General features: G+C 48.9%; 1 long non-coding RNA gene across 1 annotated transcript; it reads right to left on the bottom strand.

Moving 5' to 3' along the window:
• Positions 1-1,994: 1,994 nt before the first annotated feature.
• LOC101177322 lies at positions 1,995-9,206 on the bottom strand. The gene is made up of 3 exons (XR_001113704.2): positions 9,120-9,206; positions 4,717-4,779; positions 1,995-3,824 (listed from the first exon to the last, which is right to left on the bottom strand). It is a non-coding gene; the product is annotated as an uncharacterized LOC101177322 (long non-coding RNA).
• Positions 9,207-10,005: the final 799 nt, after the last annotated feature.

Raw genomic sequence — 10,005 nt, 5'->3', positions numbered from 1 at the left:
CCAATTCTTTCCTTTCCAGATCCCCAGCCATGTGTACCCCAACTTGGTCCTGCAAAGAATACCCAGCTACAGCTGTGAACTTGGGGAAACACATTCATTTTCTTTTTCTTTTCTTTTTTTTTTTTTAGAGAGGGAGTCTCACTCTGTTGCCCAGGCTGAGGTACAGTGGCATGATCTTGACTCACTGCAACCTCCACCTTCCAGGTTCAAGCAATTCTTCTATCTAAGCCTCTCGAGTAGCTAGGACTACAGGTGTGCGCCACCACGCCCAGCTAATTTTTGTATTTTTAGTAGAGACGGGGTTTCACCATGCTGGCCAGGCTGGTCTCGAACTCCCGACCTCAGGTGATCCGCCCGCCTTGGCCTCCCAAAGTGCTGGAATTACAGGTGTGAGCCCCCACACCTGGCCTTTTTGTTTTTTTTTTTTAAAAGACAGGATTTTGCTCTATCACTCAGGCTAGAGTGCAGTAGTGCCATCGTGGCTCACTGCAGCCTTGACCGCCTACGCTCAAGCAATCCTCCTGCCTCAGACTCCCATGTATCTGGGACCACAGTTGCGCCACTATCACACCTAGCTAATTTTTGTATTTTTTGTAAAGACAGGGCTCTCACCATGTTGCCCAGGCCGGTCTCGAACTCCTGGCCTCAAGCAGTCCTCTCACCTTGCCTCCCAAGGTGCTAGGATTATAGGCTTGAGCCACCATGCATGTGCACGGCCAGCACATTCATTTTCTATACACAACTGTCTCCCAGCTCCTCAGGCCAACTTACCTGATAATGATAAAAATAACTAAGCTGCCATGGATTGGGCAGTGTGCCAAGTGCTCTGTGTCTATTACCTTACTTAGTTTTCACAAACTCTATGAGGTAGGTACCACTATTATTTACAGGTGAGGAAATGGAGGCTCAGAGAGGTTAAGTGAATTGATCCAGGCCACACAGCTGGTAAGCACCAGAGCCGCTAGTGGATGCCAGGTCCAGCCAGCCCCCAGAGCCCATGCGCTGAGCCACTGTGCTATACTGACTCCCACTCAATTCTCTCTTCTGGGTTGTCCCAAAGACCAAGTTCGGCTGGCCAATTTTCCAGGACCATCTCTCATGGCACCTGGAGGCTTGTAGGTTCCCGGAGGACTCTCACACCTCCTTCCCACCCTTCTCCAGATTCTCCAACTCCCTCTTTAGCAGACCCGGGCCCACTCTGGGGCACCCTGCCTTCCTGGGACCTGTCGTAACAGTCACCCACTCTGGCTGCCAGGGCCTGGCTGACCCAGCCTGGGGACCGTGGGACCCCTCTGGGCAGTGCCCCCCTACCTGGGCCCAGGTGGGTATGGATTTCTTTCTTCTGGGCCATTGCAACCTGCCAGAAAGCGCAGTGGGAGAGGCAGGCCCACATTTCAGAGGGCCTTGCTGCCCCCATGTGGCATGAGGCTGTAGCGGCTGCAGCCTCCTCTTCCCTCCCTCCTGCCACTGCTCCCGAAGCCAAGGCTCTTACAGGGTTGAAAAGGAAGAGAAAGAGGAGAAGCAGGAATGTGACAAAAATGAGGAAGAGGGATGGACTAGGGAAGAGAGAAGCCCTTCTGTGTTACCTGGAAATGCAGCAAAAACAATAACAAAGCCAATGGTAAGAATAAGTTTAAAGGCAGCTGCCACATAGCACTTTTTATAGCTTGTAGTCTCATTTAATCCTGGCACTTATATCAATCTGATTAGTAGCTATTATTAGTTTTATAGGTGACGATCCAAGGCTCAATTATTTGTTCCCCAGCTAGTAGGTGACAGAGCCCAGATAAAATCTCACCCCAGAACCCTAACCACGATAATCCCCTGTCTAGAAGGAGCCAGTTCTCCCCTGCAACCCCCACTGCTCAGCCTCCAGGAGTTCCAGCCACCAGCCATCCGCACCCTCCCTTCCATGTGGCTTTGCCCTCTGTTCTTCTCCTCCCCGCTCTCTCTCCAAGGTCCAAGTGGTCAAGGTCATCCCAAGGGTCTGCTGGGACCGTGTGTCCTTATTCTGTGCCTTGCTGGTCACCAACCTTCCCCATCTGCCAAGGACCAATGTCCAGCCCAGGCCCAGGTGCAGGTGCCCAGGTCATTTTTGCCACTGAGTAAAGGGAGACAGAATGACAGGGTAAATTACCAACCACCAGAACACCACTGAGCCAATAGCATCAATGCAAGTGAAGTATATTTATCTGTTGGCCTGAAAACATGTCCTAGTATATGGTCCCATTAAGAAAAAAGCAGGTTATAAAGCTGTGTACAGTAAGAAACATTTTATAAGTGAAACAAAAGTATTCTCTGTTTCTATGCAGAGAAAAAGGATATTTGCCAAGATGTTAACAGATTATTTTTGCTGTCTTCTCTTGTCTTATTTTTGTTTTCCCTTTTTCAATGAACACCAATTAGTCACATGATTTTAAAAAGCAATAAAAATAAACCAATCCCAGACGGATTGTACTTCTTCCTGTCCTCATTTCTACCCCAATGAGTCTCCAAAAAAGAAAGAAAGAAAGAAAAAAAAAATCACAGTGCCACATGCCCAGACCTTCCCTTCCCCCTCCTGTCATTTCAATAACTCGGTTGGGTAGGGAGCGTCTCTACCCACCCCAGGAAGCCTTCTGAACCTGACTGATGGGAGAAGCCCACGCCCCAGGGGCCTCTTCTCACTGACCATGCCAGGGCCCTGGAGGACACGCCAGAGCTGTCCATGGCACTGCTCCTGCAGGCGACGCTGCCTTCCGAGGGCAAAGTGCTCTGGGACGGGTCAGCCTCGCTCACGTGGATGTGCAGCCCCAGGGCAGTGGAACAGTACAGAATCCTCGCTCCACTGCTGAGGTTACTATGGGCAACATCTTGGCAAAATGAAGAGTGAGGGGGAAGAAATCACAGAAGCTCCTGATCATCCATGAAAGAAAAAGCAGTGCCTCAGGACTGGGCTATGCCATGCCTTCCAGAAGGCTCTAAAGAAACTGGGAAGGAGATGGGGTCTGGCACTTCCTGGGCATCTACTATGTATGTGCCCTCACAGACGTGATCGCACCCCTCATTACACACCTCCCATGGTACAGATGATGCCACTGAGGCACAGGAGGCACACATCCACACCAGACCATATGGGCCTTGGCTTCTAGTGTCTCTGCTGCTTAACGTGGTGTCCTGGAAACATCTCTGGATAGAGACACTGGTATCTTCTGGCAGCGTCTTCTCCTCCCTGTGCAGTACATTGCTCAGACTCCATAGAAGGCCAGCTCCCCTACAGCCACAGAGACTCCTCCATTCTGGAGCAGGAGCTAGGCACATTCCCAGAAGGGGGCTGCCCCTCCTGAGCCTTTGCTAGTTTAATGATAAAAGTTGCTAATTTCATCCTATCTGCCTTTAAAATAGCCACCAGAAAGGCAGCCCGGAGAGCTGGCCTGCAACCCAGCAGAGCCTAAAGGGGGACTGTAATGTCACCCCGACCCCATCTTCAAATCACACTCCCTGCGGTGGCCATCCCTAGAGACCTGCAAACAAAAGCTCCTGTTCTTGGCAAGCCTCTTACAAGCGGGACAGATGCAGGAATTGGGGAGTCAGGAGACCACGATGTTCTTCCAGCGCTGAGCCCAACCATCTGGGTCACCTTAGCTGAGCTGCTCCTTCATGTCCCCAACCCTTCTGCTCATACAGCATGATGGTGTAGAGAAGGGGTCCAGAGGGTGTTGCTGAAGAATGCTCAGCCCCCTGGCGCTGTGTCTGTACTAAATGGAAGTCTGGTAACAGGTTCCAAGTCCCTGAGTATCCTGGTTTGGCTGTAACTCAGTCGAAGCGTCATTGATAGCGACATCCTGTGGACACAATGGGTAACTGCATCAACTTGGACAAAAGCCAGAGGATGACATCCAGCTTCCCTCATTACATGGCGAGGAGCTGATTGCAATTAATCACACTCATCATCTTACACAGGGAGCTGTCTTACAGCTGGAAAAAAAAAAATTAGAAAAACAACTTCAAGGTCAGGCGCGGTGGCTCACGCCTGTAATCCCAGCACTTTGGGAGGCCGAGGTGGGTGGATCACGAGGTCAGGAGTTTGAGACCAGCCTGGCCAACATAGTGAAACCCTGTCTCTATAAAAATACAAAAAATTATCCGGGCTTGGTGGCAGGCACGTGTAATCCCAGCTACTAGGGAGGCTGAGGAAGGAGAATCGCTTGAACCCCAGGGGCAGAGGTTGCAGTGAGCCGAGATCACGCTACTGCACTCCAGCCTGGGCAACAGTGCAAGACTGTTTCAAAAGAAAAACAAAAAAGAAAAAAAAAAAAGAAAATAAAAAAGAAAAACAATCGTCAAGCCACAGATTTCTCTTCCATCATCCTCCAAGTTACATCTATTTCGTTTAAATTTGTCTCTCTTCAAATATTGGCCTGATACAAGAGTCTAGTGGCCATGGAGGGAAAGTAACGTCAATAGCAATGTTAATAGCAGAAAGATGTAATGGGCAGTTTACTCTTGCCATGAATTTCACATGCATTATCTCATTTAATCTTCCCCCAAACCCAAGGAGGTACATGTTCTTATCCCCAATTTTCAGATGAAGAACCTGAGATGTGGTGAACAAGGAGAAGCTATGATTCAAACCTGGACAATCTGTCACCCGCCTGTTTTAGTCCATTTTGTGTTGCCATAACAGGATACCTGAGACTGGGTAATTTATAAAGAAGAGAGGTTTATTCAGCTTACAGATCTGTTGGCTGGGAAAATCAAGAAGCATGGCCTCAGCATCTGCTCAGCCTCTGGTGAGGGCTACAACATACGGAAGGTCAAAGGGAGAGTGGACACTTGCAAAGAAGGGAAAACCCAAGGGGCATCCTGGCTTTATAACAACCCACTGTCTTAGGAACAAATCCATTCCTACAAGAATCCAGTCTTGCCAGGGTGAAAACTCACTCTCCACTATGAGAATGGCACCAAGCCATTCATGAGAGATCTGCCCCCATGACCCAGACACCTCCCACTAGGCCCCACCTCCCAACACCACCACACTGAGGGTCAAATTTCAACATGAGTTTAGGTGGACACAACCATATCCAAATCACAGTAGACTCCATTCTCTTTAATCACCACTTTATGTAACTTCACTGCCTCTTGTGTCTACCTGGCCCACCCCATGCCATGGTAATTCCTCCTTCCTAGAACACTAGAGAAAATTCCACTTCCTGGGATACTGGCTTGAATTCTCCAGACTGAGTACCTCTGAGTCACCTTCTGTGGCAGCAAGGAGGAGGTGGATAGGAGGAATTTTAGGGCTAGACAGGCCTGGGTTGGAGTCCCAGCTCTGTGCCTCGCTGCCACTAGCCGTGTGTCCTGGAGCTTGTTCTTGAACTTCACTTTCCTAGATTGCCAAGTGTGGCCCATGATCCCTTGCCTTGAGAGGGTGTTGTGAAGATTAGAGAAATCACTTGCTGCTGAGTAGATGCTCAAGAAGTGAAGGCCGTTCTCATCGGCAAGATGGGCAATTTGACCTTGGTAGGAGCCAGCCTGGAGATTTCAGTAGGTGTCAAATTCTGATCTAACCTGTTTTGAAAACACCACTACTAAGAAGGGCTAGAGGAGGGCGGATCACCTGAGGTCGAGAGTTCAAGACCAGCCTGACCAACATGGAGAAACCCCGTCTCTACCTAAAATATAAAATTAGCAGGGCATGGTTTTGCATGCCTGTAATCCCAGCTACTCGGGAGGCTGAGGCAGGAGAATCACTTGAACCCAGGAGGCAGAGGTTGTGGTGAGCCAAGATCGCGCCATTGCACTCCAGCCTGGGCAACAAGAGCAAAACTCCGTCTCAAAAAAAGAAGGGCTAGGATTCAGATGGAGGAGAAGGCCAGCCTTCTTGCCCTGAGGCTTATGATGTTTCAGAGGGGCTTGCTGATATATCAGGGTTCAAAGGATCTCCAAAGGGAGTTATTTAGCTAAGATGGCAGAGCACAAACAAGATTCCAAGGCTTTGTACCCTGCCTTTCCGTAGAGAAATTATTATCCAAAGAGTAGTTATCCCAGCAGGATTCAAGACCATGCCTCCAGGTATCTTCAGAGACCCTGGTACCATGAGCCAGCCTCTGTGTAGTTCAGGAAGCACAAATTCAAGACTAGAAGTGGGATGTCTGGATTCTAGTTCCAGCTCTACCTCCCACTGTTCTTGCAGACTCTTGAACTTGGTCCTCTTCTTGTCTCTTCAGGTTCATACCACTGAATACTTCTCCTCTCAGTGCCTCAATGATGTCTTTCTTTTCCATTCTCTGCAAAGCAGTGCTGTCCTTCTTGCCCATAGTGCTCTACTAGCAGAGACCATAATGACCACTGGTTAAGTGATGAAGAACAGGGCTGTTCATTTCTTTTTTCTCTTTTTTTGAGATGGAATTTCACTCTTGTTGCCCAGGCTGGAGTGCAATGGTGTAATCTTGGCTTACCACAACCTCCACCTCCCAGGTTCAAGTGATTCTACTGCCTTACTCTCCCAAGTAGCTGGGATTACAGGCATGCACCACTACACCCAGCTAATTTTGTATTTTTTTTTTTTTTTTTTTTTAGTAGAGATGGGGTTTCTCCGTGTTGGTCAGACTGGTCTCAAACTCTTGACCTCAGGTGATCCACCTGCCTCGGCCTCCCAAAAGACTGTTCATTTCTATAGCCCCAGTCTCTAATATAGCATCTGACACATGGAAGGCGCTCACTGGTGAAAGAGTAAGTGAGTAAGTATAGTAACTCACTATAGATGGCTGTGGGGCCCATTGCTGGAAATATCCCCAGAGAGAATAGCACTGGGACCCCTAACCATTCCAAGTAATGTTTAAGAATTATAATACGGAACTCTTTCTGTTCCAAGTTACACTGAGGCTCCAATATGACAGATATCAGCATTAGTTATCTATTGCTACATAACAGATTACCTCAAAATTTAGTAGCTTAAAACAATAATTATCTCAGTTTCTCTTGATGAGGAATTGGGGAGTGTCTTAGCTGGTGTTCTGGCTTAGGGTTTCTCATGAGGTTACAGTCAAAATGTCAAGTAGGGATGTAGTCATCTGAAGGCTTGACTGGGGCCGTATAGTCTGCTTCTAAGACGGCACGCTCACATGGCTGGCAAGATGGTGCTGGCTATTGTCAGGAGGCCTCAGTTCCTTGCCATGGGGACCTCTCCATACACCTTCCTGAGTAGCTTCATGACATGGCAGCTGACTTCTCCCAGAATGAGTGGTTCAAGAGAGCAGGGAGAAGGTCACAATGTCTCTTATGACTATATTAGATCCACAGGGCTGCTGTAACAAAGTACCACAAACAAGATGACTTAACAGAAATTTACTCTTTCACAGTTCTGGAGGCCAGAAGTCTGAAACCATGTTGTCAGCAGGGTCAGAACGGTGGCACATGGAAGGTGCTCATTGTTGAAAGAATAAGTGGGAAAGAATAAATCATTCCTTGCCTCTTCTAGCTTCTGACAGCTGCAGATGTTTCTTGGCTTGTGGCTGTATCATTCCAATCTCTGCCTCCATCTTCACATGGCCTTCTCCCTTGTGTCTGTCTACTCTGTCTCTCTCTCCTTATGAGGACACCAGTCATTGGATGTAGGGCCCACTCTAGTCAAGAACAACTCTTGATTACAACTGCGAAGACTATTTCCAGAAAAGGTCACATTTATAGGCCCTGGGGGTTAGGGCTGCAACATATCTTCTGGGGGGACATCATTAAACACACAACAGTGACCTAGCCTCAGAAGATGCATGCCATCAGCTCTGCAATAGCAAGTGGCTACAAGAGTCGACCCTGTTCAGGGAGGGAGGAGACACAATGATGTGAATACCAGGAGATGGGGACAATGAGGGGCCATCGTGGAAGCAGGCTACCACAATATCAGATAGCAAACTGAACGTGAGACAGACTCCCATATGTAGTATTTACAAAGGAAATAATGGGGAACCAGTTGCACAGCACTCAGGGCCCTCAGCCTACCAACAATATAGAGTGTGCAGAATGGGGAGAGTTTGGAAATAGGAACTTCCAGAGAGGGCAAAGCCATGCTGTAAGCTACCCCACCAAGGAGTTAGGGGCCCTACTGCCTTCAAGTCAAGCCTAGTGATGGGGGCTTCCATGCAGCCACTCGGAGCTGTGGGCCCCCATGGGACTGTGCCAGGAGGGACTGCATTAGGACGAGTGAAGGGGCTGCGTGAGTTCTTCCCAGGGGCGAGATGTGGATCAGATGGACCATGGCAGGAGAGAGGGCCAAGGTGGGGGCCATTTTAAGTCCTGTAGGGCCTCCAAGAAGGGCAAAGGGATGTCAGCAGGAAGAAGTTGGAAGAGGATGCTGGATTTCTAGGGGTTAAAGATGGAGTCATAGCCATACCTGAAACAGAGGTGCAGAACAGGGAACTTCAGGAGAGAACCTTAGAGATGGGAACTTCTTTTTTTTTTTTTTTTTTTTTTTAAGACAGGGTCTCACTCTGTTGCCCAAGCTGGAGTCCAGTGGCCCAAACTCGGCTCACTGCAACCTCTATCTCCTGGGTTCAAGCAATCCTCCTGCCTCAGCCTCCCAAGTAGCTGGGACTATAGGCATGCACCACCACCCCCAGATAATTTTTGTGATTTTGGTAGAGATGAGGTTTCGCCATGTTGCTCAGGCTCTTCTAGTACTCCTGGGCTCCAGTCATCTGCCTGCCTCTGCCTTCCAAAGTGCTGGGATTATAGGCGTGAGCCACCGCGCCTGGCTGAGATGGGAACTTCTGAAGAACACAGGGAACCCTCCAGAAAGAGCTTTCACCATCTGCCACACCCAGAGAGCTAGCAATCATACAGTCAAGTAAAAACTGCCCTATTGCCCTGCTCCCCATCCGCTTCCCTGCATCCTCACCCGCCACCTCCACTTAGACTCTGAAAGCAACCAGCAAGTGGGGAGAGGGGTATTCAGGAGAGATTAGACAAAAGCCCACCATGCCCAGTCCCTGGCAGCTGGCAGCCCCCAACTAAGGCCTTAACTAGGGCAGGAGGAAGAAGATTTCTCTTTGAAGAAAAATGCAAGGGTCATTTAATATCTTTGGCTGGCTGCTTTAAATCTCTAAGTCGATATTGGATTTCGTGACATAAAATGCGCATACCTAAGCATGACCAGAAGAGCCTTGGGGTCAGCTGAGCTTTCAGCCAGGGGAAGGGGAAATGCTTCCCTTGCTTTAGCTCAAATGCACAGTGAGAGCCAAAGCAAATTGAGTTGCATGTTGGTTCCATCCCACATTCAAGGGATTGGTTTCACCGAATCCCCGCCTCCACGGGGAATTGGGTCTTATATTTCTTACCCCCGACCCTCCCCGCCATGGCAGAGCCTTGACCCACAGGGAGGTTCCTGAAGAAAATACCTTCTCAGTTTTTGTGCAGAATTGAAGAATGTTTACTATGTTTTCCTTCCTATCTCTCTGGAAATGACACAAAGAAAAACAGCAACAACAAAGAACTCCTTGTCCCGCGCAAAACACCCACCCCTCCCCCGCCCCTGCCCTCCGAACTCTTCACCCTGTGTTGGCCTGACTTCACCCTGGGATGGGGAAAGTTCCTGGGAGGATATAGCTGACCTGGGAACAAAACTTGTTTTTTTGAAAGCTTTGTGCAACAAGTGGGGAGGGGTCTGGGCAAGGAAAGAAGAAAGCAAAAGGGGGCAGAGTGGGAAGAGTTCTGCTAAACCAAACAATTCCCTAGGGATGATGGAGCTGTGGTGATCTGGTAAGTCCTTTAAATGTCTTATTAATTACTGGGGGAAAAAATTGGCTACCTCTGGGTCTCCCCTCTCTCACTGTCCTTGCACAAGCTTGGGACTAGCTCTGTCCTTTTTTAAGAGTCAGGCTTGGGTGGGGCATAGTGGCTCACTCCTGTAATCCCAGCACTTTGGGAGGCTTAGGCAGGAGGATCCCTTGAGGCCAGGAGCTTGAGACCAGCCTGGGCAACATAGCAAGACCTCATCCCTACAAATAATTTTTAAAAATTAGCTTGGAG

This window comes from Nomascus leucogenys, chromosome 22a (assembly GCF_006542625.1).
Source record: "Nomascus leucogenys isolate Asia chromosome 22a, Asia_NLE_v1, whole genome shotgun sequence".
In the NCBI taxonomy this organism is placed as follows: domain Eukaryota; kingdom Metazoa; phylum Chordata; class Mammalia; order Primates; family Hylobatidae; genus Nomascus; species Nomascus leucogenys.
This window is presented reverse-complemented; position numbering and strand designations above follow the sequence as displayed.